A 27,265-nucleotide genomic window follows, 5' to 3' on the forward strand; every position below is an offset into this window, starting at 1 on the left:
ATTGTATCATGCATTCCCTATTTGTGTCGCACACCTCTTGGAGTTTTTTCATGTGATATTGGAAAGTATCACACTCCCTTTGAAGAAATATTGTATGATACTTGAAAAGTATCGCATGCCCTGGAGAGAAGTATCTCCCAATCTCTAAAAATGTCACCCTCCTTCTTTAAAAGTATCACCCAGTGCTATATTAAAGTATTGCCTAGAAATTGTGAAAACCTATGTGGGCGGGCAGTAGGCACTTTTTGGTTTGATCCAAAATTTTTGGGAATTGTTTGGGGTACCCTCTTAGGTGTTCTTGAATCCTTTGGTGTTGCATTTTGAATTCGAAATGTCTTTGATTCAAATTTAGTTATGCATCCTTCGTTATCAGTCATTTTGGTTAGTAGTGGTGTTTGGAGATCTATTGGTTGTAGGGATGATGGTTAAGTCTTCCATTATGATTCGTGTATGTTTTTGACATGTGCTCTTACACTTGTTTAAAAAAAAAAATTCTATCTTGTATTTCATTCTTGTTCCAAGGATCTCTAGGCTGGGCATTACAAACTAAAAAAACATGAAATCATACACAAACACTTTAACACAAGATTTGATGACCTAAAAACCTTCCAAATAGAAAGTAAAACTAGGGTGGGGATGATATCCACAAGCTTTAGTACTATAGTATAAAGTTAGCCGGTTAAGGCTTACAATGATCACTTCTGATGATCTACCCTATTAGGAGCAATAAGGACTGCTAGGTCCACCTTGTAAAAGGATTTACAAACATACAATGAAGTATCCACTCAGTAAAGGAATTTACATAGGACTATTAGGTCTACCTTATTAAAGGATTTGACTAATCCACCTTTTAGGATGAATTAGTAGTTGATCTTTGATCTGCAATTTAGTTTGTTGAATGAGATTCCTCTAAGTGTACAAATTACCTTACTATGATAGATGAATCTTTATTGCTCCTTATATTGCTGTAGACTTTTTAATTCACTCTTCTACTTTTCTTTGATGATTACATTACTTCTCTATGATGATTTGGATGTAATACAATACATTAGATATATATAAATCCAATTACATAATTACAAAGTTGGTCACAATACAAATTTTAAAAATATTACAAAGTTAGCCAAAGTGTAGAAACTTAGGTTCTAAAGATTGACTTGGTGAGGTTTTGATACTTGACATCCATTGTCAATGCTCATATCATCATGCACTCGGTAGACATAGAAGCTTGGTCCATACTAATCACTTTCAAGTAGTCTTAAACTCGGTCTACACTAGTGACTTGGAAAATACTATGAAACTAAACTGAATCATTTGATTCAAACTGTATAGCTTGGTCAACATTATCACCTTGAGCTTGGTATAAACTAAGTCTCTTGGTTAACACTGAGTAGCTCAATTAACACTTGCATCACATCAACTATGAACTCGGTAAGCACTGCGCAACTCAATTTGCATTGGTAAACTTAGGATACACTGAGATGCTCAATTTATACTGTTGATCATCACCTTTGTAGTAACTACTTGGTGCAAACTGAAATCTATCCAAAGTACTTGGTAGCAACTGTAGAACTCAATAAAAATTGAAATGCTTTGTTAACTGTACAATGTGCTCAGTATAAGCTTACAATTTGAGTAAGTGTATGTCATTAATAACAAACATGACTAGAATGTCAATAATCTCCCCCTTTGGCATTAGTGACAAAAACACTTATTAGTCAAAACTAAATTATCCGACACCTTATGTCTCCAACTCAGTGGAGTATACTATTTTTAAGATTTTTCAAAATTGGTTTTGTAAAGGATACATTTCTATACATGGTAATGCTTCCCCATACATAAGATACAATATACTATACATATAATATACATTTTCTCTACAATCTACTATTTTCTTTCAATTTTTCTTTTATATCTTATCCAATCTTCTCAAATCTTCTCTCCTTTATATCTCCTCGATCTCCCCCTTTTATCTTCTTATATCTTCTCCCCCTTTTTGACATTAATGCCAAAGATTTATGCTGATATTTACATAGTAATGCCAAAATGAGACAAGAAGTCTAAATGTACCTTTAGTATGAGTGCCAAAGTCTTGTCCCAATTATCTTGCAAGACCCTGCATGTGTGCAATGCCACCTACACTTCTGCTGATATTTCAATCATGTGGTCTACAATAGAGAAGTTATTGTCATGGATGAGAATTTTTGAATGTGCAATATGCTTCTACAATGCATCCATGTTAGGAAGAATCATATTTTAGATATCTATCAAAGTTGATCTAATTCTGGCCTCTTCTTTGAGTAGTGTGGTCTGCATATCTATTAGAAATTTGATTTTGTTGAAGTGAGTAGAGCTAGAACTTGGGTCAAGCTACAATTTCTATGCACTTTCCTTCAAATCTTCATCAATTTTAGATAGTTTCTCTTATTTTTTTTGTGAAAATAGATGTGTCACATAATTTACCAAAAAGTAATGATACATTAGTGCAAGAGGTTTCTAGAGAACACAAAATAGTAGATAACTCTACTTGGTGAGTGGCAATCTGTTGAGCAATAAGTTCTAAAACTTTATTCTCAAACTTCTTCTTGGCTTTTTGCAATAGTTTGTCTTGTCCATCCAAATCTTCATTTTATTTCTAGAGTACCTCTGCTAACTGATACAGAATTAGTTGATAAGTATCAACCTCTATACCCATAGCTTCTGCTAGAATGTTCTTTGCATCCTCAATGATCTTGAACTCTTTGTTCCTTATTTCTTTTAGCCTTTTCTAATTGGGATTTTTTTGAAGGTGTTAACCAAATTGTTACATTTGATCAAGAGTAAGATTGGAGATGTCCAATTTGGAAATGAAAATCTCCTCATCAAGATCTATTTCCTCTTCCTTTTCTTTACCTTTACTCAAAAATTTTGTGCTCAGTTGAGGCTTGGTCTCAACTATCCTTGCACTTATTTCTTGTGTATTCAGAATGGAAACAATAGTTGAAATAGTATGACTCACTGCAAAAATGGATACTACACTCATTGTTGAAATACTAGTAGAAATACTTATTGTAGGCAAAATTGATGTAGAGGGGAGAACTTGTAGCTCGATAGATGAAGTACTTGGTACTTTAGTCAATGATGTGTTGAGCTAGATTGGTGCAAAGATTGATTGGATGATTGTGCTTGTAGTGATGGTCACAATCAAATCTACTAAGGCTATCTCTGTGCTTGATATTATCAATGTTTTTCTTGGAGAGTGAGGAAGTGAGGCTATAACCACTAGAATAATCTTAATTGGGTTGGTTTCCTCAACATCCTGTGCATCTTCCTTGGTAGCCTCTTGCTCCTATTCCTCTTCATCATCCACATTATCAAAATATGTTACTTCTTCATCATCTTTCTCTTCATCTTTTTCTTGATCATCATCATCATCTTTGTCACTTATACTGACTGAAAAATCACTCAATTTGTGAAGAAGATAGACATTCTTCACAACATGCTCTATTTCATTCAACAAAATAAGATAAGTATTGAATCTTAAAGTTAATTTTTCTTCATTTTTCTTTAAAAATTCTTTCACTTCCTTGTCAGTCAAGTTTGGCATAAGTTTCCTTAGGTTTTTCTCATGTATCTCCTTTGTAGTTTGCATTGCATGTTCCCATCTTGGCCTGATTTTTTTCATTAATGTATCTAGAATTTGCTGAGTGAGCTAGTCCGGTGAGTATGTCTATTTACCCAAGTTAGTTATCAATACGCCTTCAATCTACTTCTACTCATCAGTTGTTCTGGTCTCATATTTTAATGCCTTGAAGTTTGTTATTCCTGAACCTAATTCCAATTCCTTCATCCTCTCCTCAAATGTGGGTGTAGACCTCTTGAAAATTATGTCTCCCCCTTCTTTGGCTGCTTTCTTCCTGAAGGACCTCCTAGTGAACACTGTAGTGGATGTCTTGGTAGGCTTAGTAATGATTACCTTGCCCTTTTTCTTTAGTTTCTCCTCTTCCTATGACTCTTCATCCTTTGCTTCTTCATCTTTACCTTTTCTCTTAGTCAATAGGAGAGCAAAACTTGTTTTCAACTTGGCAATTCTCTTTTTTCCTTTGTTAACCACCTAAGGGAGCTTAATCTCCACTTCTATCCTGGCCTTAACCTCATCACATGTGCCAAAATATGTAGCCTTGGGATCAAATGGCTCATTTATTAATGCCTCAAATATATCTTTTGTTTCATCAATATTTACTTCATATCCTAGAGGTTTCACCCATGTAATTCTAGGCCTAACTACTTGAATGTATACCTTGTCACTATTACCATAAAACAAACATCTTGGGGATTCAAATTCTGTTATTCATTTTCTCCTTGAATGCATCAAAATAGTTTTCCATGATACTAGTGTAATTTCCTCCCATCTCAGTAATGTATTCATTAATTTGATAAAGTATTGGTACATCTTTCCTCCAAACAACAATACCTTTTGATGGAAAGAATTTATGAACATAGAAAAATTAATATATCAAAAGTGAGCCAAACTTGCATGGATTGTTCTTTGATGTCCTGATACTCTCCATATTTTTGTTGAACTAATTCAATAGTAGATTGGCAAGGTCAAAAGAAAGGTTATCTTTGACTACCTTGTATGCCAGATCCATAGCTTCACACGACACACTATTCAACTTGCTCAAACTGTAGATTTTGTGTGCAATAACATGAATACCAAATTTTAGTTCCATGTTTGTCATAGTATTTATTTTCCTTCCCCTTCCATCCCACTTGGCTAGGGTTTTCTTCTTGAGTTTGACCTAACCTAGGGTTTTAGTCATTTTAGCTTTTGCCAACATTGGGAAACCCGGTGATCCTATGGATCATTTTCTTTGTGATCAAAATTGGTTGCTCCAACCACAACTAACCATTGTGCATATGACTAAGGACAAACCTAATCCATTTCACTTGGAAATCTCATGGCATATGAGGAATATGTGTTAAACCTTTCACTTCTAGATGTTGGTGTTTAGGTTTCAACACGCCATTAACACATAACTTCTCTACAATTTCATCCATTTCTAGTGTACCACTATCTTGAATTGTACATTTGAAATGAGAGTAGATATCATTAATCAACAGTACCTTAGGAGGGATTTGTGACTATGCTCCACTCAGATCTAGGGTTTTTGCAACTGTAGGAGTGAGCTTGAAATCTAGTGCCTTCCATTCTACACCATGAACCAACATGTCTGAACCTTGTTTTGCTTTGCTGCTAGTAGCTGCCATTTCTGCTCAGTAGGGTTTGAGAGAATTAATTTTTTTTGGTAAAAATTCACTCAAATTGCTTGAATGCTCTGGAAGATCACTCTACACAATTTTCTTTTGAAAATTTATAGTGAAAAATGACTTTGATTTCATTCCTTTTTTCAAATTTTGCCGTATATGCTTGGTACAAATGTTAGATCAAATTGACAGACTGTCATCCACTTCACTAGTATTGAATACTTGGTGGAGTCTTTCATGACTGGGTAACCACATAAGACTTGGTCACTCATGACTCCATTCGGTAGAGTCTGTAACCCAACCTCAGTCGGTAAGGAAGGTAACTTAATTGTAATCGGTACTTCTTACTCTGTGATTCCTTTGCATCTTGAATGCTGATATGGATCTTTTGTTTTGTCAACTAGAACTTATTTAGATACCTTCTTTAGTAGCCTAGTTCTAGTTCTCCTCTGAGAAATCAAGTATAAATGGTGGAGTCACCCAATTATTGAGTGACTCGATCATCATTGCTTGAACTTTCATTCTCAGTAGACTTTGGAACCCATTGTTGTCTAATTTGTTTTCTAATGTAATTAGCTTTTTCCTTCTTTCCATCTTCAATTCTTCTAGTACTCTTATAGTTCTTGGCAAGATGACCAAGTTCTATACAAATGAAACATCTTTTGGTAGTATCTTTCTTTCTCATGTGACACTTTACACAATTTATTCCAATGTGTCCAAATTCTCCACAGTAATGACATCTGTACCAAGTGCTATAGTCCCAACCAAATATAGTTTTCACAATTTGTTCTACTCGATTCAATAGCTTGGTTTTGCATTCTGATGACTTGTGCCCAAGCTTCTTGGATTTGTAACATTTGTCTTCAAATCTTGATTTTTCTTTGCATTCATGTGCTCTATGACCATGCTGATTACAATTGTAGCATCTTCCATTGAATTTTTCTTTCCCATTGCTTCAACATTTGTTTGAAGTATGATATATCTTACCACAGTGACCACAAGTAGGTTTTTGATTCCTTTGAGCTCCTTGCTTGGATGTTTTACCTTCTTTTGTACATCTGATTCTTGCTTTTCCTTTTTGTCTGAAATGACTTTGCTCATTCAACAAATTCATGTCTACTTGGACTTTCATCATTCTTTCATTAGTTTTTTTCAATGTTTAGATCATTTTGCAATCTTTCATTTTTTGATCTTAGGTTCATGATTTCTTCATTTTCATTGGTGAGCTGATTAATGAAGTCTTCTTTCTAAAGGGATAGGTGCTTAATTTATTTTTTCTTTACTTATATCTCTTCTCTTATCTTGTTTTTCTCTTCCATGACTTCACACAATATTACTGATTGAATTTCTTGCTCTCTCCTTAGTTTTCCTACTTCTTCTTGAAGAGTACTATTCTTCTCCAAGTTCTTCGATTGCTTTATTAGCTTCATCTAAATTGCTTGAAAGGATATCTTCAATTCTTTCTTCAATGTAGAGTGAATCATTCATCTAGATTGCAATGTATTTTATTCTTTTTAGGGATTTTTCTTTCTTGAGTTGTCCAATGGCCAATTCTAAATCTAGCTTCTCATTGTCAATAGCCTTGTCAAGTCTGAATACCTCCATTGCCTTTAATCTTTTCTCCAGTTGTTAAAATTTTTATTGAGAACCATAATGCTCTGATACCAATTGTTAGAAATATTAAGACTAGCTAAGTTACTTGGGAGTGGGGGGGGGGTGAATTAGTAACTTATAAAACTTTTATCCCAATTAGCAATTAATCCTTTTTGTAAATTTTGATCCAACTATATGCATGAAAAACTAAAAAAACATGAAATCATACACAACACTTTAACACAACATTTGGTGACCTAGAAACCTTCCAAATAGAAAGTAAAATGGGGGTGGGGATGATAGCCACAAGCTTTATTACTATAGTATAAAGTTAGCCTATTAAGGCTTACAATGATCACTTCTAATGATCTACCCTGTTAGGAGCAATAAGTACTGCTAGGTCCACCTTGCAAAAGGATTTACAAATATACAATAAAGTATGCACTTAGTAAAGAGATTTACATAAGACTATTAGGTCTACCTTGTTAAAGGATTTGATTGATCCACCTATTAGGATAAAGTAGTGGTTGATCTCTAATATGCAACTTGGTTTGCTGAATGAGATTCCTCTGAGTGTACAAATTACCTTGTTGTGATATATGAATCTTTGCTACTCCTTATACTACTATAGCCTTTTTAATTCACTCTTCTACTTTTCTTTGATGATTATATTACTTTTTTATGATGATTTGGATGTGATAAAATAAATTACATATAGATCAATCCAATTACATGATTAGAAAGTTGGCCACAATTCAAGTTTACACAAATATTATAAAGTTGACCAAAGTGTAGAAACTCAAGTTTTGAAGACTGACTTGGTGAGGTTCTGATACTCAACATCCATTGTCAATGCTTGGCACCATCATGCACTCAATAGATGTAGAAGCTTGGTCCATATTGATCACTTCCAAGTAGTCTTCAACTTAGTCTACATTGGTGACTCGACAAATACTGTGAAACTCAATATATAAACTAAATCATTTGATTCACACTATATAGCTTGGTCAACATTATCACCTCGAGCTTAGTATAAAATAAGTCTCTTGGTTAACATTGATTAGCTTGGTTAACACTAGACTTGGATCACATCAACTGTGAACTCTATAAGTACTGTATAACTCAGTTTGCATTAGTAAACTCAACATACACTAAGATGCTCAGTTTACACTACTGATAATCACCTTTGTAGTAACTGCTCGATGCAAATTGAAATCTGTCCAAATGACTTTGTAGCAATTGTAGAACTTGGTAACAACTAAAACACTTTTTTAACTATATACAATATACTTAGTATAAGCTTATGATTTGAATAAGTGTATGTCACTAATAAAAAACATGACTAGAATGTCAACAAAGGTGGGAGGCAATTGTAGATGCTAAAAACTGGTTTGCATCTATGGTTTCATCACTTCTTCATACTAGCTCATCCCATTTTCTCATTCCACTAATTATGATCTTTTGGCCAACTTCATTATATCTCAATGGTGTCTGTCATCATTTGCATCCTCTTTCACATCAATTGCAAATCATTTTGGAACCATTTCATCATCATCAAAAATCATATCAAATCAACTCGAACTCACCCCAAATCAACCCAAAATCACCAAAAATGAGTCTTAATCAACCTAAAACATGTTAGATACCTTAAATCAATCATCATCTATCCAAATATAGGCATTGTTGTGGCTTTTAGTGCCTCAGAAACCTATCAATCTATCAATCTAGCCTTAGTACTATCATGGATCTCAGTGTTAGGTCAGACCATTATTCTTCTCATTCAATCATTAAAATTGTTGAGTCCCTCAATGGAAGATCATGACATCATCAAACCATTTTAGTAACATTGACAATGTCCATTGATGTTATAATGATCAACCATATCAATCAATCTGTATTCTATATCATTTATGATATTAGTTAAATGTTAGGTGTCCTTAGTTCATGTCATGTGTCCTTGGAATATTATCAATTTTAATCAATCAATCAATTTGACCATGGCTTTGGTCTACTTGTCATCATCCTAGTCAATCTGCATAATCGTCACATTTTCATCAAAGGATACTATAACACTCATTTAATCAAATTAGCCAATTATCTACTAATTTTCTTTATAAGATTAAATAACCCATTATTTAATCCTATGTCATTTTACTGATTATTCTTCCTAATTTACATCCTTAATTAATGGATTCATCATTCACAAAACCATGGAAATTCACAATTTCCTAAGTCATATTTTTCACCATTAATTTCATTTTTTACTAATTTCTATTTCTGTGGAATAATGGATTTTTAATTCAAATATTCCACATAATCTTGACATCATCATGACACATTGGCATGACACATCATGTATTCTCCATTTACACTTAGCTAAGATATGTCATAATCCATATATTCTTATTCCCTTACACATGTCTATATTTGTCTTCCATTGTCATAGATTCTTGGCTTTAAGTGAGTTTGAGGTGTCACATGATGCGTCATAGATCCTCTTCCATTTTTTAGCCATGCTTGACTTCCAAGCATCATACAATCCTACTTTTGGCATCTTGTGTCATATGTATCATAGATTCTCAAAGGAATCTCTTGCTAAGTCACATATTCAAGGTGACAAGTCCAATGCTCTCATCTTGCATGTTGATTATAAATTGAGAATTCTTCCTCTTATTTCTAGTCCTTCAGGTCCTTAGTCCTAAGTATTGAGGTCTTAACTTCCTACTCTCTTTATGCTTCAAATAACTTCTTCTAGTATTTTCATATCATTATCATAGACTTTTGCTTTCTAATTGTGTGCATTATAGGAAATTAGAGCTACATCATATGGAGAAGAAAGAAGGACATGAGAGTTACAAATGAAAGAGGGGTTTTAAACTTTGCATTGTCTCCTTTTTTTATTTGGCTTTCATGGTAGATTAGAGGGTGTTAATGTATGCTTATTGAGTTTGTGATTTTCTCACAGTATGTTAGATATCAACACATTTTCTTGTCCTACACCAATATAAATTCTAGCAAATGGTTAGTGTCTTTTAAAATGGACATCATTGAACAAAAGTGGGAAGGCAATTCTTTAGGGGTTCCAAGCCAACTAAGTCGTAAGGTCCTAAGCATGGAAGGACCAATTGCTAATACAAGACGAGGGGTGTCTAGAGAAATTAAACTACGAGAGTAGTTAGTTGATGAATGGAAAGGTGCTCATATGTTCAAAATATTGCAAGAGAGAGACTATAATTCTTATCTTTTAGGGTTGATGATGATTCCCCCTTCTGTGTCTAATGCCTCTCACATAGTGATGTGGAACAATGCATGACATGGATTCCTCTACTTGAAAGATTTTGAGCATCAGGGGGCCCTCTAGGTTTAATTGAATATTTTCTTGAAGGGAGCTCTAGATACTTTCAGAAGGACAACAACTCTACAAGGTGAAGTTTTGGTTGTCAAATTACTTCTTTCTCATAGCCTAATCAAATGATATTGAATTTTGTGGTAGTCAATACCTAAAGCTCTTGACTTGAAAAATATTAGACTTGAGTCCATCTTTTCATGGTGGGATGTACTAGGATTCCTTCTAAAGCTAACCATTTGCCTCCATTAGTGGCTAAAAGATTTATTAACGACACAAGTGGGAAATAAATGATGACAGATGATTCATTTTCACCTACACATTTCTTTGCATACCTAATCCATTTGAGGTTGCTAGAGAGGTGGAGTGCTCTTATCACTTGGTGAATGTCTCAAGGAGATACTTAGAAGAGACTTGATAGGAAAAGTGTGTAAAGATCATCGTTGGGTGTAGATTTCCCTTGGGAATTATCCTCTTTCTTTACCTAATTTTTTGTGTCTCTTTCACAATGTAATATAACTATATTATATTTCACATGTGTTCTTTTTTGTAAAGAGCAATAAATAAATGTAATTAAGGTAGTGGGTGAGTTGGTCAGGGTTGGGAGTTGTTTTTGTCGAATACAATCTATTAATTATGTATTGTCTTTGATGTTACACAAAATGTCATATCATTATTAGTCAATGTATGCTGAGCTCACTTAGGTAGTGAAGATAGTTTTCTGTGTCTACCAAGACTTCTAGAGTTTGTCTAGTTCAGAAGGCAGTATCTACCTAGTTCACTTAGGCATCTAAGCAAAGTCTACAGAAGATGAGTGTTAACTAAGCTCACTTAGTTAATGAAGAAAATTTTTTATGGAACCAGTGCTAACCACGTTCACTCGATTACCAAAGGATCTGTGCAAGTATGCAGTGTTAACTGAGTTCACTTGGTTAACATAGGAAAATCATTCCCGAGTTAGTGTCTACCAAGCAAGGTTGGCTAACAAAGGATGTTCTTGTTTTGGCATATTGAGTTCAATCAATTTGATTATTGATTCTAGTCAAATGAGAAGATGAATATTAGTTATTGCAAGTTGTATTTGAGCTGAGTTGACAATATGAAAGATATAAATAAAAGGTCAAGTTGAGGATTAGAAGTAAGAATATGGATATGAAAATGTATTGAAGATTTGATGATAAAAAGAGGAAGTGAATCAAATGGATAAACAAAATATCCTTGTGGAGCTGAAAAGATATATTCAATCAGGAAGGATCAAGTATACAAGCTAGAATTGCGATATGTAATAAAAAATTTAGTTGTATCCAAATTAGGTTATGTCATTGTTACTCTCTAACTATTGTAGTAGTGGCCTAAATCACTTAATAGAGTTGGATTAATAGCTATTTCTAAATCATCTAACAAGGTGGTACTTCTATTGAATTGTCTAAAGACCTCTAATAAGGCCACTCCTAACAGAGTGATTAAATCCTCTAACAAGGTCACACCTAATAGTGTGTTTTGTAAAGTTTAATAGGGTTGGCTTCTAACAAGGCTCACTTTAGAAGAGTGAAAACAATAACTAGTTGCACTTGGTGGTTTTACCCAAATTGGGTTTCCACATTAAATCTTGGTGTCTAATGTGTTCATGCTATTTTTTTTCTATGTTTGCAGTTAAGTTAAAGTAACGATAATCATAGATAACATCTTAAGATTTTCATGCTAAGTAATTACCAAGAAATTATGGTGTCTACCAAGTTACAACATTTCTTTGTTTACTAAGCATAAGCAAAATCAATTTTTGACAAAATTATTTTGTATTGACATCTAAGGGATCTAAGATTTATTTTTATAGTAATTGATTCACCCCTGCCCTCTTAGTTACTCCTTTTATATTTCCAACAATTAGTATTAGAGATTTTGGTGCTTGCAGAGAAGGTTTCAAGGACCTAAGATAAAGATCAGGATGTCTTACAAAAGAGAGATTTCCAAGTTAAACAGAGACAATTTTGCAGCATGGCAAGGACTTATGAAGTTACATTTGGCTACTGTCACTAATTTAGGTTGTAAATATCTTGATGTTGAATATCAAACTCCCACTAGAACATTATTAATAGAAGATATTGTTGAAAAGAAGAATCATAAAATCATGATGATTGATATTGCATTTTCTCTCAGTTATGCTGAATTTGATGAATTAAAAGACTGCAAAACAATGCATGAAATATGGACCAAAATAAAAGACATCTATGGAGGAGATGAAAATGTAAGAAGAGCTAAAGTAGAAAGTCTTAGAGGTCATTTTGATTAGATGAAAACATTGCAAAATATGTGGCAAGAATCAAAGCAAGTGTAAGCACAATCAAAGCATCTGGAGGAGACATTAATGAAAAAACACTTATAAGCAAAGTACTTAGTACTCTTCTTCCTATTTATACAATTAGAGTATCAACTATTCAAGAGATGAGATGTGATCCAAATAACAAAATATCTTTAATTTCTCTAGTTGGGATTGACAACTTTTGAGTTAGATAACTATGATAACTATGTTCCTAGTTCTAAAGGTATTGAGTCCACATTTGAAGCTAAACTCTCATTTAAGAAAAGGAGAAAGAAATCAAAGGCCAATCAATCAAGAAGTGAAGAAGAAGAAATAGAATAAATTTCAAACAATGATCTTGAAGTTGTTGAAGCCCTACTTGCAAGAAAGTATTCCAAAGGTAGAGGAAAGTACACAGGTAAGGTTCCTCTGATCTATTTTGAAGAAGTTGGTCACATTTTTGCAAGGTGTCCAAACAAAGAAAATAAGGTTGAAAAGAACAACAATAAACACAAAGGAAAGAAGGATTTCAAGAACTACAAGAACTACAAGGACAAAGATAAGAAATCTTGTTTTATGGATAAAGATTTTGATAATAGTGAAGATGATGTTAGAGTAATTATTTTTTTGCACTTATTAATTAAATCACTTTGATTTAATTAATTAAGTTGCCTATTACTCTAGTTTTATTAAGCTATCTTGTAGGTGCATATAATTAATAATTTATTAATTATATTGTGCAACCTAGCTTTTTTAGGCTTTAGGTTACCCTTTTCGAGTTTCAATCTCCTTTATAAGGATTGATCTCTTTCTATTTTTCATTAATGAAGATCTGTTGAATAATATTTTCTTCGTCTGAGTTTTTTAGATCAAACCCTTACCTCTTCTTGTCTTTTTCTTCTTTGTGACAGGTTTTCTGCATGCAGGTTTTCTTGGGCTTCGTGGATTTGTTGTGCGCTTTTGCTCAAATCCTACATGGTATCAGAGCTAGATCTGCTATAGCTTGTTCGATGTTTCAAGAAAAAGGGAGAACAAGGGTTTGGCAGATCAGATTTGGTGTTTTTTCAAGCTTTTTTTGAGAAAATAGGAGGGTCACTAATTTTTAGAGCAGTTTGAGGCTAAACAGACCTCATAGATGGATTCATAAGATGTCAAAACCCCCATTTTGATATAAAATTTATCTGATTTGGACAATGTTGATCTGGGAGGCAAAAATTTTTTGCCGTACAGGGCCGTATGACCTTTGCACGCAATTCGAGACACAAAAAATTGAAAAAAATTGCAAAAAAAACTCAGTGATTTTTTAAATCCCGTGGCGGTTAGTTAACCGCAGCAGAACCACTGCGGTTACTGCTCAACGGTTCGCTAGTGGCTCCGCAGTGGCTCCGTGGCGACTCTGCTGCAGCGGCACCACCCACCCTCTGCTGCCGCCAACAGCTCGGCCGCCCTCTTTAGCTCTGCCTCCGCTCCTTGGGTGGTGGGATTTTTTAAATGTTTTTTGTTTTTTTATTATTTTTTTAGTAAAAAAAAAATAATTTTTCATGCATTCTAGAGGCCCTGGTGTTTTTTCTCCGTAACTTGAGCGTATGGACGTATTTTTTCGATCCAAAAAATGTGTCAGAAAGCTGGTTTCGAGATGGAGATGCTGTTACAAGTGTCTTTGGGTTTTGATGCAATTTGGTTGCCCATTTTGGTAGTCAAAGCTAGATGTTCTATTTTGCACTCTGGGAGGCGTATCTTGAGCTTTTGATCTTCAATTTTGGACTTCTTTATATCGCTGGAAAGCTCTTTTTGTGCTCTTTCTAGTGATGCTGGTTGTTGTTCTAGATTGTTTTCCAGAAACATCCGATTTAGTCTTTTAAATTTTAGCATTCTGGTGGATATCCTAATTGTTTCAGGTCTGAAGATCGATTTTGTTGCTTCAGATGCTTCGTTTTGAGCTTTACCTTCTGTTGTTTCAGCCTTATGTTTTTTCTGATCATTTTTGATATTCATTGTAAGCATCTTTATGCAACAAATTGAGATAAAGTGCCACTCTTATGTTTCGATATCCTTTTCATCATTGTGATTCGTTGTACTCGCACTATTTTATAAAGTGCCATGGGGGGGATAGTTCTTTGCCTCTTATAGGCCCTCTTTCTCTTTTTTCTCATGCAGTGTCGATGCCACATGCCTTTATTGGTGTTTTTACCTCACTCTTGATGTGTTTGGCTCCTGTGTTGTAGGATATTTTTGGCCCATCTTTTTAGCTGCCTGTCACCTCACCTGCCTTCTATTTCCATGGAGGTTCTATAGATCAACATTTTGATAGAGTTTTGTGGTTCTTCATGCTTTAATGATTCTCTTCTGATCTCTTTGTTCCTTCTTCTGGAACATTCTTTGCTATCTCTTTTTGGAGTAGGTTTTTTCCCATGTGTTTTTCTCCATTTCTCCTCTTTATAGAGATTTTGTTGTGATTGGGTACCTGATCAGGCCTTGTTGCCAGGACCTAATTCTACTTTCATAGCTGTGCTAGGTTAGCTTACCTCTTGAGCTTCACTTAAGGGGGGGTGTTAGAGTAATTATTTGTTTGCACTTATTAATTAAATCACTTTGATTTAATTAATTAAGTTTCCTATTACTCTAGTTTGCTTAAGCTATCTTGTAGGTGCATATAATTAATATTTTATTAATTATATTGTGCAACCTAGCTTTTTAAGGCTTTAGGTTACTCTTTTCGAGTTTCGATCTCCTTTATAAGGATTGATCTCTTTGTATTTTTCATTAATGAAGATCTGTTGAATAATATTTTCTTCGTTTGAGTTTTTCACTTTCGCACTTTGGCAGATTACTTGGGTTCTACAGGTCTTGGGATCTCTTCTTCTGTTCTTATGGCTCACTCTTCTTTCTAACTTTTGAGCATTGTATGCTTCTCTTCTATTGCATTCATGGAGAAGAAAAAGACAAGAAGAGGCAAGGGTTTGATTTGAAAAGCTCAGATGAAAAAAATATTATTCAATAGATCTTCATTAATGAAAAATACAAAGAGATCAATCCTTATAAAGGAGATCAAAACTCTAAAAGGGTAACCTAAAGCCTTAAAAATCTAGGTTGCACACTATAATTAATAAAATATTAATTATATGCACCTACAAGATAGCTTAAGCAAACTAGAGTAATAGGGAACTTAATTAATTAAATCAAAGTGATTTAATTAATAAGTTCAAACAAATAATTACTCTAACAAATGAAATGGTATATATTGCTATAAAAGATGAGTCTAATGATGAATGAGATAAAATGACACTTATCTCCCATGTTAGCAAAAATGATACATGGATTATTGATAGTGGCTATTCACATCATATGTCTATAGATAAAACAAAATTTGAGCACATGGGATATTATGATGGTGGTTAGAGATAAAAAAAAATTTGAGCACATGGAATATTATGATGGTGGTAGTTTGAGATTTGTAAACAATGAACCTTGTAACATAAAAGGAAAATGATATATTTCTTTGACTAAAGAACTTAGTGATAATGCTTATTGGGTTGAAGTATTAAAGCATAATCTATTAAGTGTGGCATAGTTGAATAACATTAGATTTAATATAGAATTCATGGATGGAAAGGCCAAAATACTAGATGGAAAAGGAAATCTGGTTGGATCTAGCAAGCAAACAAAAGGTAATCTATTTTATCTTGATCTCAGTGAGAGTTCATGTTTTATTTCTCATGTAGAAGAAAGTTGGTTATGGCACAAAATATTATGTCATGTAAGCTTTGATAATTTGATTAAGATAAGAAAACATAAAAGAGTAAGAGGTATTCCTAGTTTGAAGAAACCTAATATAGGTCTATGCAAAAATTGCCAAATTGGTAAGATGGGAAAGACTAATTTCAAAAGTAAGAACTATCATTGAGAAGAAGTCTTAGAGCTTGTGCACACAAACTTATATAGACCTATTGGAATATATAGTTATAGTGGAGAAAAGATTTTCATTCTTTTTGTTGATGATTATTCTAGAATGATGACAGTAATGTATCTAAAAGAAAAATATGAAGAAAATTCAAAAATTCAAGTGGTACTTGGCAAGAGTAGAGAAAGAAACTAGAAATAAATTGAAATGTTTGAGGTTAGATAGAGGTGGTGAATTAATTTGCAATGAATTCAATGAATTGTACATTGAAAAAGGAATTAAAAGACAAGTATCAACCCTTGGTACACCTCAACAGAATGACATAGCTAAAAGAAGAAACAAATCCATCATGGATTGGCAAGAAAATTGATGATATAAAAGAATGTTGCAATCAATACTGGAAGAAAGATATCAGCACTATAGTTCATACCTTGAATAGAGTAGAACTAAAGAAAGAATCGAATCAAACTTTTTATGAACTATGGTATGACTACAAACCCAATGTAAGTTGAAAGTATTTGGTAGAAAATGTTATATCTTGAAAGAATCTAGAAAAGGAAAATTTGATGTCAAAGGTGATGAAGGCATATTTCTAGGATACTCCTATAGAAGTAAACCATAGAAATGTTTGAATTTGTCTACTCATAAAATCATAGAAAGTCCACATGTAAGAATTGATGAGTTTGCAGAAAAGAGTAAAGAAGAAAGCAACAAAGAGCTAGAAGATTACAAAAGATTTGTTTACTATGAAATTGATACCTTGCCAAATCTATCTAAAAGAAAGGAAGCTTCACCTCCTGAGTCCCCAAAATCTCCAATAGTTACTAAGTTGTAGGTAGTGAAACCTAAATCATAGTCTAAAGGACCAAAGTTAGAAGGTACCAAGCTAGGGCAAACCGAGTCTAAAGGAGCCAAGTCACAAATAGGAGGACCTGAGCTTGATACTAAAGTTCATGATGAAATTAGTGAAACTCATTCCAAATCCAAAGAACAAGTGTTAGCAAGATATTTCAGAAGGCATCATGCACTTGATCATATCATTGGAGACAAATTTGATGGAACAATGACAAGAAACAAATTAAAAGGTACATGTTTACTTGCTAAATTTGAACCTAGAAATGTTAAAGATGCATTGGAAAATAAAAGTTGGATTGAAGAAATGAATGAAAAAATAGAACAAATAGAGAAGAACAAATCTTGGACTCTTGTTCCTAGACCCAAGGATAAAAATGTATTTTGCACAAAGTGGGTGTTCAAAAAAAGGTTGAATGAAGATGGAAAAGTATCTAGAAACAAAGCAAGGTTGGTGTGCAAAGGCTATTCTCAAGAAGAAGGTATTGAATATGGAAAAACTTTTGCTCCTATTGCAAGCTTAGAAGATGTTAGAACTCTACTATCATATGTAGCTCATAGAGGATTTAAATTATATCAAATGGATGTAAAATCTACATTCTTGATGAGGAAATCTACATTGAACAACCAGAAGGTTTTACACATCCTAGCAAAAGGGACATGGTTTGAAAATTACAGAAGGCATTATATGGACTCAAGAAAGCTCCTACAGCTTGGTATGAAAGACTTCATAATTACTTGATATACATTGGCTTTCAAAGAACAAATAATTACAATAGTCTGTATATCAAAGAAAGACCAAATAAAAGGATTATGTTGGTAGAAATATTTGTTGATGATACCTTATTCACAGGAAATGATGACTTGTGCAAAGCATTTTTAGAAGAAATGAGTAAAGAATTTGAGATGTCTATGTTTGGAGAAATAAAATTCTTTGTTGGATTATAGATTCAGTAGAAGAAAGGTGGTATCTACATTACTCAATCTAAATATATCAAAGAAATACTAAGGAAATTTGGAATGGAAGATTCAAGACCAGTTGGAACCCTGATGTCTACTAGACATAAACTTTCTAAAAATGATGATTCAAAAGAGGTAGATCAAACCACATATAGATCAATGATTTGAAAATTATAGTATGTAGTGCATATAAGGCTTCATATTGCATTAGTAGTTGGTATGGTGGCAAGATTTTTAGAAAATCCCAAAGAAAATCATTTGATGGTAGTCAAAAGAATCATGAGATATCTAAAAGGTACTGAAAACTATGGCTTATGGTACAAAATAGGAGGTAATTTGGACTTATAGGTATTCACTGATGCTGATTGGCTAGGCAGTATTGATGATAGAAAAAGAACTATTGGAGGAGCATTCTTTCTTGGTAAAAGACTAGTGTCTTGGACAAGCAAGAAACAAAATTATATCTCTCAATCCACAACAAAAACATAATATATGGTAGCAATAGTTAATTGTTCTAACATTGTTTGGTTCAAACAACTGATGATAGGTATGACGGTAGAGATCAAGGATCCAATAGTCATATACCGTGATAACACTAGTGCAATAAATATATCAAAGAATCCAGTGATGCATACCAAAACAAAGCACATTGCAATAAAATATCACTTCTTAAGAGAATTGGTGCAAGATAAAGAAGTCAGATTGGAATATGTGAACATAAGATAAGAAATTGCAAACATATTCACCAAGCCATTACCTAAGGATACATTTCTATATCTAAGAGGTAAGTTAGGGTTCATTCCCCTATCTGAAGCTCACTAAATGAAGTTTAGTGATGCATCAACCAGAGCATGTTGAAGACCAATTAGTTAGTGTAGTATTGACAAGGGCATATTGAAAATGAATTAGTCCTTAAGGTACATTTATTTTCACCGAGTATTGTCTTTGATATGTGTTGTCAAAGAGGGAGAAGTATATTGCCATATCTCATAATTTTTTTATTAAAAAGATTAAGTAGTGTGCTGTCATAGTAAAGAGATGTCATAGAGGGAGATTGGAAGAGAAGAAGTATCAAAAAGGGAGAATGAAGTTGGCAGAAGTTCTATGCAGACAAAAGTTTTCTAAAAGAGGGAGAAACTGAAGGTAGAAAGAGTTCACACTGATAGAGGTAGTCCTCATGGATGAGAATTGAAATAAAACTAAGGATATGTTCCTTACTTTATTCTTCCTCCAAAAAAATCATTGTAATATGACATGTTGTGTTGCCATCAATGCCAAAGAGGGAGATTGTTAAATATAATTGATCAATTGTGTATTATCTTTGATGTTACACAAAATTTCATATCATTATCAATTAGTGTATGTCAAGCTCATTCGAGTAGTGAAGATAGTTTTCTATGTCTATTGAGCATTCCAAAGTTTGTCTAGTTTAGAAGGCAATGTCTACCGAGTTCACTCGGGCATCTAAAAAAAGTCTGTGGGAGATGAGTGTTAATCAAGCTCACTCGGTTAATGAAGAAAATGTTGGATGGAACCAATGCTAACAAAAGCTACTTGATTACCAAAGGATCTATGCAAGTATGTAGTGTTAACCGAGTTCACTTGGTTAATATAGAAAAATTATTTTTGAGTTAGTGTCAACTAAGTAGGGTCGAGTAATGAAGGGTTTTCTTGTTTTGACATATTGAGTTCAATTGATTTGATTATTGGTTCTAGTTGATTGAGAAGATGAATATTACTTATTGCAAGTTGCATATAAGCTAACTTGACAATATGAAAGATATATATAAAAGGTCAAGTTGAAGATTAGAAGTAAGAAGATGGATATGCAAATATATTGAAGATTTGTGATAAAAAGAGGAAGTGAATCAGAAAAGTGAATTAGAAGGATAAGTAGAATATCCTTCTAGACTCGAAAAGATATATTAAATAAAGAAGGATCAAGAATACAAGCCAAAATTGAGATCTGTAATCAACAATTTAGTTGCATCTATATTAGGTCATGTCATTGTTACTCTCTAACCATTGTACGAGTGATCTAAATCTCTTAACTAAGTTGGCTAAACAACTATTTGTAAATCCTCTAACAAGGTGGTAGTTCTATTGAATTGTCTAAAGACCTCTAACAAGGCCACTCCTAATAGGGTGATTAAATCCTCTAACAAGGTCACATCTAACAATGTGTTTTGCAAACTTTAATAGGGTTGGCTCCTAACAGGGCTCACTTTAGAAGAGTGAAAATAGTAACTAGTTGCAATTGGTGGTTTTTCTCAAATTGGGTTTCCACGTTAAATCTTGGTGTCTAATGTGTCCATGCTATTTCTTTTCCATGTTTGCAACTAAGTTAAGTAATGGTAATCATTGATATTAATTAATGAGAAATTATAGTGTTTACCAAGTTATAGCATTTCTTTGTTTGCAAAGCATAAGAAGAATCAAGTTTTGACAAAATCATTTTGTACAAACATCTAAGGGATCTAGGATATTTTTTTAGTATTCACCCCTCCCCTCTCAATTATTCGTCTTATATTTTCAATAGTTTTCCCTCCACAAATGTAAATATTTATTTATAAGTAGGAGGAAGATTGACTATTTTGAGCATTGGTAAATTTTATTATTTTATCATCCATACTACTATAACAACTTTGGCATGAAGGATTTTGAATGGAGAGTTTGAGCTAAAAGTTCGATGCAAACAAAGATCATGGAGCTAGGAACTATAATAGTGATTCAAAGTAGGTGTATGAAGATGGAAACATAGATAATCATGTGGGTCTTAACATTTGTGGTGAAGTTCATGTTGTTCAAAAGACCCTACAGAGGAAATTAGGGGGAGGTGGGGTATCACATGCAGAGAATAGTGCTTGAGGTGTTCCCCCCCATGTGAATTTGATGAGGTGGATTAGGGTAATACGAAGAAAGGACCGTCTTCTTTATTTGGTAAAAAACATGGGGGTATGTTATCATTTCCACCTATCACTTCTAATTCTTGTTCAAAAAAGTGGAGTTTTAAGTTTTTATCCTAGATCGCATTGTGGATTATTCAATATCATCAATGGAATTTAGCTTCCTTGTTAAGTTTTGGGGTTGAGGCTAGGTATTGAAAATCTAAGGTCTATGGTCAAAAGGAAATGGGCCCTTCATAGTCAAATGAATACTGTAGCTATGCTAATGGGGTTCTTTTCTTTTCTTTTTACTTATAAGGAAGATATGAATATGGTGTTATGTGGGGGTTCATGGTCATTTGGGAAAAGCATCTTGATTGTTAAGAAGTGGGGACCTAATATGCATCTTTTTGATGCTTTTTTCCTCACAACCCCTATGTCAGTAAGACTTTTGGGTCTCCCATTGGAGTTTTAGCACAAGGATATTTTCAAAGGTCTACTAGGGTCTTTTGGCGAATTATTGGCTATAGATAATATGATTTCTGCTAAGAAAAGGCTAGTGTATGCAAGAATATGTGTTAAGGTTCACCAACTTAAGGATCTTCCTCAAAGGATTGATATCATTTCCAAATTGGGTAAATGGTCTCAGGAAGTGGAATTTTAAGACCTACAAAATGCTTTGTTTTATTTTATAAAGGTGGGTCATTGGGACAAAAAATATCCAAAGAAAACAAAGGCAAGCAAGAAAGAAGATCTAAAAAAGAAGAAAGCTCGAGTAGACAAGAAAATTGTATGAAACCTAAGACTGAGTGTGATAAAGGTCATAAAGAATATTCTTTGGCAAACCCTCAAGAGAAAGCTTTTAAGGAAGCTAAAAGAAGAAAGTTAATAATGATTGAGAGGTGATAACCTAGGATGAGGCAAATATTGGAATGAAGGATGGATCTGTTTTTCTTACCTCCATGGATGGGAATAATGGTAAGGAAGTTTAGTTGGGAGAGTTGGAATTGAAGGATATGCATGCTGAAAATTATTAGAATGGAATTAGTCTACTTGCTGAAGTTTAGGAACTTATCTTAGAGTCTTTGAATCCAAAATAGGGTATTGAGGAAGGGGAAATCATTAAGAATGAAAATGAAGATCAAGATGTAACTCTATAGAGTAGAGTGGAAGATTCATTACAAGGGAAGTCCAGATTGATTTCTTCTACAAGGATGAAAAATGTAGAATTTTGGGTTATGATTCCCCCTTAGTTGTATTGTTATGTTGACCTATACAAAATATGAAGATAGTTTTGGGAAATCTCAAAATAATTAAAGGTTAAGAAAGGGGGCCTAGTAGGAGTCGAAGACAAGAGACAAAAAAATAGAAATAGGAAGAAGACCGATAAGGAAGGGGGTTCTTCCTCATCTTTGATTGGGGTGTCAACTAGAAATTTTTTTTCTGAGTTAGCTTCCTCGGTTGTAAAAAAGGATGTTGGTTTTTCAAGAAAATTTGGAAGGAAAATATTAAAGAATAAAAGAGAACATGAAGGTATGCAAAATATAGCCAATGGAAAACATGCTACTATTTTAGAATATACCTCAAGAAAGAAATGAAAATCATATCATGGTATATAAGGGGGCCAATAGCTACCATAAATTTGATGTGGTTATAAATTTGGCTTGAGATCATAAACTAGATATTCTTTTTCTTTAGAAGACTAAGATGGACAAGGAAAAATGGAAAAGATTATACCTTTTAAAAATTGTGGTGTTATGGCTAGCAGTTTGGAAGGGGCATCTAGAGGCATGATGGCAATTTGGAACAAGGTTGTGCTGAATGGTCAAATCATTGATTCTAGTAAGCATTTGTTGGATCTTAAGCTCCATCACTCCAAGTTAGATGTAAATTTAATTATAGTTAATATCTATGCACCAAATAATAAGAATTCCATAAAAAAGTATTGGGACTATTTATCTTCTTTAAAAAGGAAGATTGATGCTAGAAGTTGGATCTTAATGGGGAATTTTAATGTACCCTTCTATGATCATGAAAAAATGGGAGCTAATTTGAGTTAGTTGGAAGGTAGACTTGATCTCATGGATTTTATTAATAATGAAGCCTTAGTGGACATGGACCTCTAAGGAATCAATTATACCTAGAGTAATAAAAGTATGGGGGAGAGTTGCATCCAAGATCATCTTGATAGGGTTCTCATTTCTTGTGAGTGGATGCATAATTCTATCTCTTCTTTATATTTCATTCCTAAGATGGCTTGAAATCACTTTCCTCTAGTATTTTGTGTTGATTTATTTTTTGGGAGAAGGAATTTCCCCTTTAGATTTGGAAAAATGTGGATTCAACACCCAAATTTTTACCTAACTTTGAAAGCTGGTGAAACAATAAGGTGGATGGGTAGACTCTCTTTAGAGTGGCCAAGAAGCTAAGATATATCAAAGATATGGTGGAAATATGGAATAAGTAATCTTTTGGGGATATCTTTTAGCAAACGACTTCCCTAAAAGAAAGATCTAAAAGAGATTCAATATATAATTCAAGTGAAAGGATACACTATTGATCTTGTAGATGAAGAAAATGCAAAGCAGGTTAGGTACCATGATTTAGTGGGAAAGGCAGAGGTTTTTTGAAGACAAAGATCAAGGGCTATATAGCTAAAGCAAGGAGATAAACATTCAAAGTACTTCTACCTAACAACTATGAAACATTGGGCATTGAGAAAAATTTCTAGGCTGAAGATTGATTCTAGAAATATTTTGAATGAAGAGAAAATTACTAAAGAAATGGTGGCTTTCTTCTCTTCCCAATTACTTCTGAGGAGGGTCTTTCACAGGAAATTTAGGATGAAATTTTGGAATCTATTCCCTCCTTAATTTTTGAAGAGTAGAATAAAATGTTGGTGGCTATCCCCTCAGTTGAGGAAATAAGGAAGATAGTTTTTTCTTTTGAGGGGGACATATCCTCAAGGGCAGATGGGTTTCTTATGCTTTTCTTCCATATTCTTTGGGATGTGATTGGTAAGGATTTTTTAAATGTGGTTAAGGATATTTTTGGGGCTATAAAAATGTTAAAAGAGATTAATTCCACTTTCCTTTTCTAATTCCTAAGAAGGTTGGTGCAGAATCCCTTGATTCTTTTAGGCCTATTAGTCTTTGTAACTTGATCTATAAGATCATTTCTAAATTTTTTACTCTGATGATCCTTAAAGTTCTCCAAAATGTTATTTATGAGTAGCAAAATGGGTTTGTTCTAGGAAGGTAGATTTTGGACTGCATCATTGGGGTTCATGAGAATATCCACTCCACGCTAACTTCTAATACTTAGGGATTTTTTATGAAAGTGGATGTGTTTAAAGCCTATGATTAGGTAGAATGGAGCTTCCTTTTTAAAGTTTTTAAGGCCTTTGGTTTTGGTGAAAGGTACATCATTCTCATTTCTCAATTGGTTACTACTGCCTCTATGGAAGTTCTTGTTAATGGGGCTTCTTCTCTCTTTTTAAAACCCACTAGGGGGTTGAGGTAGGGGGATCCTATTTCCCCTATCCTATTCAATATAATGGCTAAATGTTTGGGAAGAAAAAGTGGGGGTCTTTTGAATAACGGAACCATTCATGTTAATATCCCTTCATCTAACCATTTTTCTTATTCTCATAAACAATTTGTTAATGCCATAATTTTATGGGTATAAGCTCTATAAGGGAAGCCAAGAGTTTTAAGAGGGCCCTCAATATTTATCAAATACCTTTGGTTAGAAGGTAAATTGGGAGAAAAGTTATATATATATTTTTTCAAAAATACTCCTCTTCCAAGATAGGTGAAGATTGCTAGTATTATGGGATGTACTATTTCTTTGGTGCTAGAAACTTATTAGGGTTTTCCTTTAGGTTTAAAACCACCTCCGTCTTTTTTGGATTCTCTTGTGGATTATTTTAATAGGAAGCTAGTAGGTTGGAAAGGAAATTATCTTAGCTAAGCTATTAAAATTACATTGCTGAAATCTTGCCTCCAAAGTTTACCTACCAATGCCCTATGTGTCTTTAGAATTTTGACGAAGTATGATGAAGCTATTGAAAGAATTCAAAAAAAACTTCCTTTGGATAGGGATAGAGGAAAATAAAAGAATGTCATTGGTGGCTTTGGACTTAGTGTGTATGCCAAAGAGTTTAGGTGGTCTTGGTATTAGGCCTTTGAGACTAATGAACAAATCTCTTCTCACTAAGCAGGGTTGGATAGTCTTTAAGGAAACCAAGGAATGAAGTAGGATTTGCAAAGACAAGAATTTGTTTAATACACCTTCTATCTAGGAGTTCTTTAATTCCTCCTCAATTTCTAATGCTTATTCCATTTGGAATGTTTCTCAAGGGGTTAAGGAGATTATGGCTTTAGGGAGTAGATGGAATATGGGTAATGGAAGGAGAATGAAGTTCTCAAAGGATTGCTAGCTTCTGGACTATCCTCTAGAGAGTGCTTTTAATGATCAAGACATGACAAATAGGTGCAAACAGAGATTTGGAGATTGTGTTTCTAATTATTGAAACACTGGGAATTGGGTGAATATTGTGGAAATTAATATAGAACTTGGACTTATTAAAAATTCTTACAATTCTATAAGTACTAATAAAAAATCTCAAGATTCTCTCATTTGGGGAATTCATCCAAGTGGGAAATACAAAGTGGCTATGGTCTTCAAAGCTAAAACTAAATATAGTCCCCCTTTGTGGCTGAAGGCTTGGATCAGAGGTCTTGTTTCTAAGATCAATTTTTTTTTCTAGATTGCTCTTCAAAATAAACTATTAACTATTGATAATTTGAATAAAATAGGTTTTTAGTTGGTTAATAGATCTATCCTTTGCAAGAAAGATGTAGAAAACATTGACCAATTGTTCATCCATTGTAGCTTTAATCAAGAGGTATGGAAGATTATTTGGATTATTGGGAAGTGACCTAGGTTTATTGACGCAAGAACATCTTGGGTCACCCTTTTGTAAAGGAAAAGGCTAACAAAAGTATAACTATTCACCTTCAATGACATAAAATTGGTATTACTATTTTGACTTTTGAAATGAAGTAAACTAATGAAATGTGTAGAAATGGATGAACTTTAGGATTATAGTTTTTAATAATTATTTGGAATAATATTTTATATATTTTCCTAATTTCTATAGATAAATTTTTAGGTGCTGAAAAATGCTAAAAATTAGGGGTCTAGTTCTCACCACAAAACTATATATAAATAAACTTATTTCCTATTGATTTTAGACTATGTTATAGCTAACATTTATATGTAGAATAATAAAAAATTAAAATCAGCTTTAGACCTATATTTTCTCTTTTATATGGATTGAAATTTTAGCTCACCTAAAATCGATAGTTTTCATCTCACACCACATTTTTCAAAACAAATCTATTCTAACTAGGATAAAAGTTATACATTCTAGAAGAGGACTCTCTCCTCTAGAACCTCATATAATTTTTAGATTTTTTTATATGAATTAATATTTTTTTCTTTGTCAAAACCGACATCTTTTCAAGTGTTAAAATACATGGTTGTGGAATTTTTTAATTATAATATACTATATATAATTAAAACACTATAAAATATATATTTCATATTCTTGACTTTGAGCTCTATAAAATGATGTTTATATGATAGTTAAAAAAATCATAAAAAATACTAAGAGTTATTGATACATTACTTTTCTGAAATAATTTTATTTCTTAAATAATTGGATAAAAACTAGTATAAACCATGCATTTAATAGACATTTCCAATTAGACAAGTGCGAGACCACATATAACTTAGCTAGAATGAATTTATCTAGATCATGCATTTAAAAAAAATGAATTTTAGATAGAAATACTCAAATTTAGTCATTTTGATAAGTTAGCCTAAAAGGTGATATAGCTTTGTACTTTTACCCATTTCATTTATGCATGCAGAGATAAAAAATTGTCTAAGCATTAGACAATTTGCAGGACTACAATGTATAAATCTTAATAGTATAGATGATGCATAAAGAATTAAGCTTATGTGTAGCTGAGGAAGGTTTATAACTTTTTCACGGTGATGTGTACTAGTGTGCATGTGTGTACGGTCAATACAATGCAAGCTATAGTAAGTTTAACTATGTTGGTAGTTGACAATGGTAAACAAAGCATAATAGAAAACAAAGTTGTATAACT

This window comes from Cupressus sempervirens, chromosome 1 (assembly GCF_028749045.1).
Source record: "Cupressus sempervirens isolate cs-2001-9-10 chromosome 1, ASM2874904v1, whole genome shotgun sequence".
Lineage (NCBI taxonomy): Eukaryota > Viridiplantae > Streptophyta > Pinopsida > Cupressales > Cupressaceae > Cupressus > Cupressus sempervirens.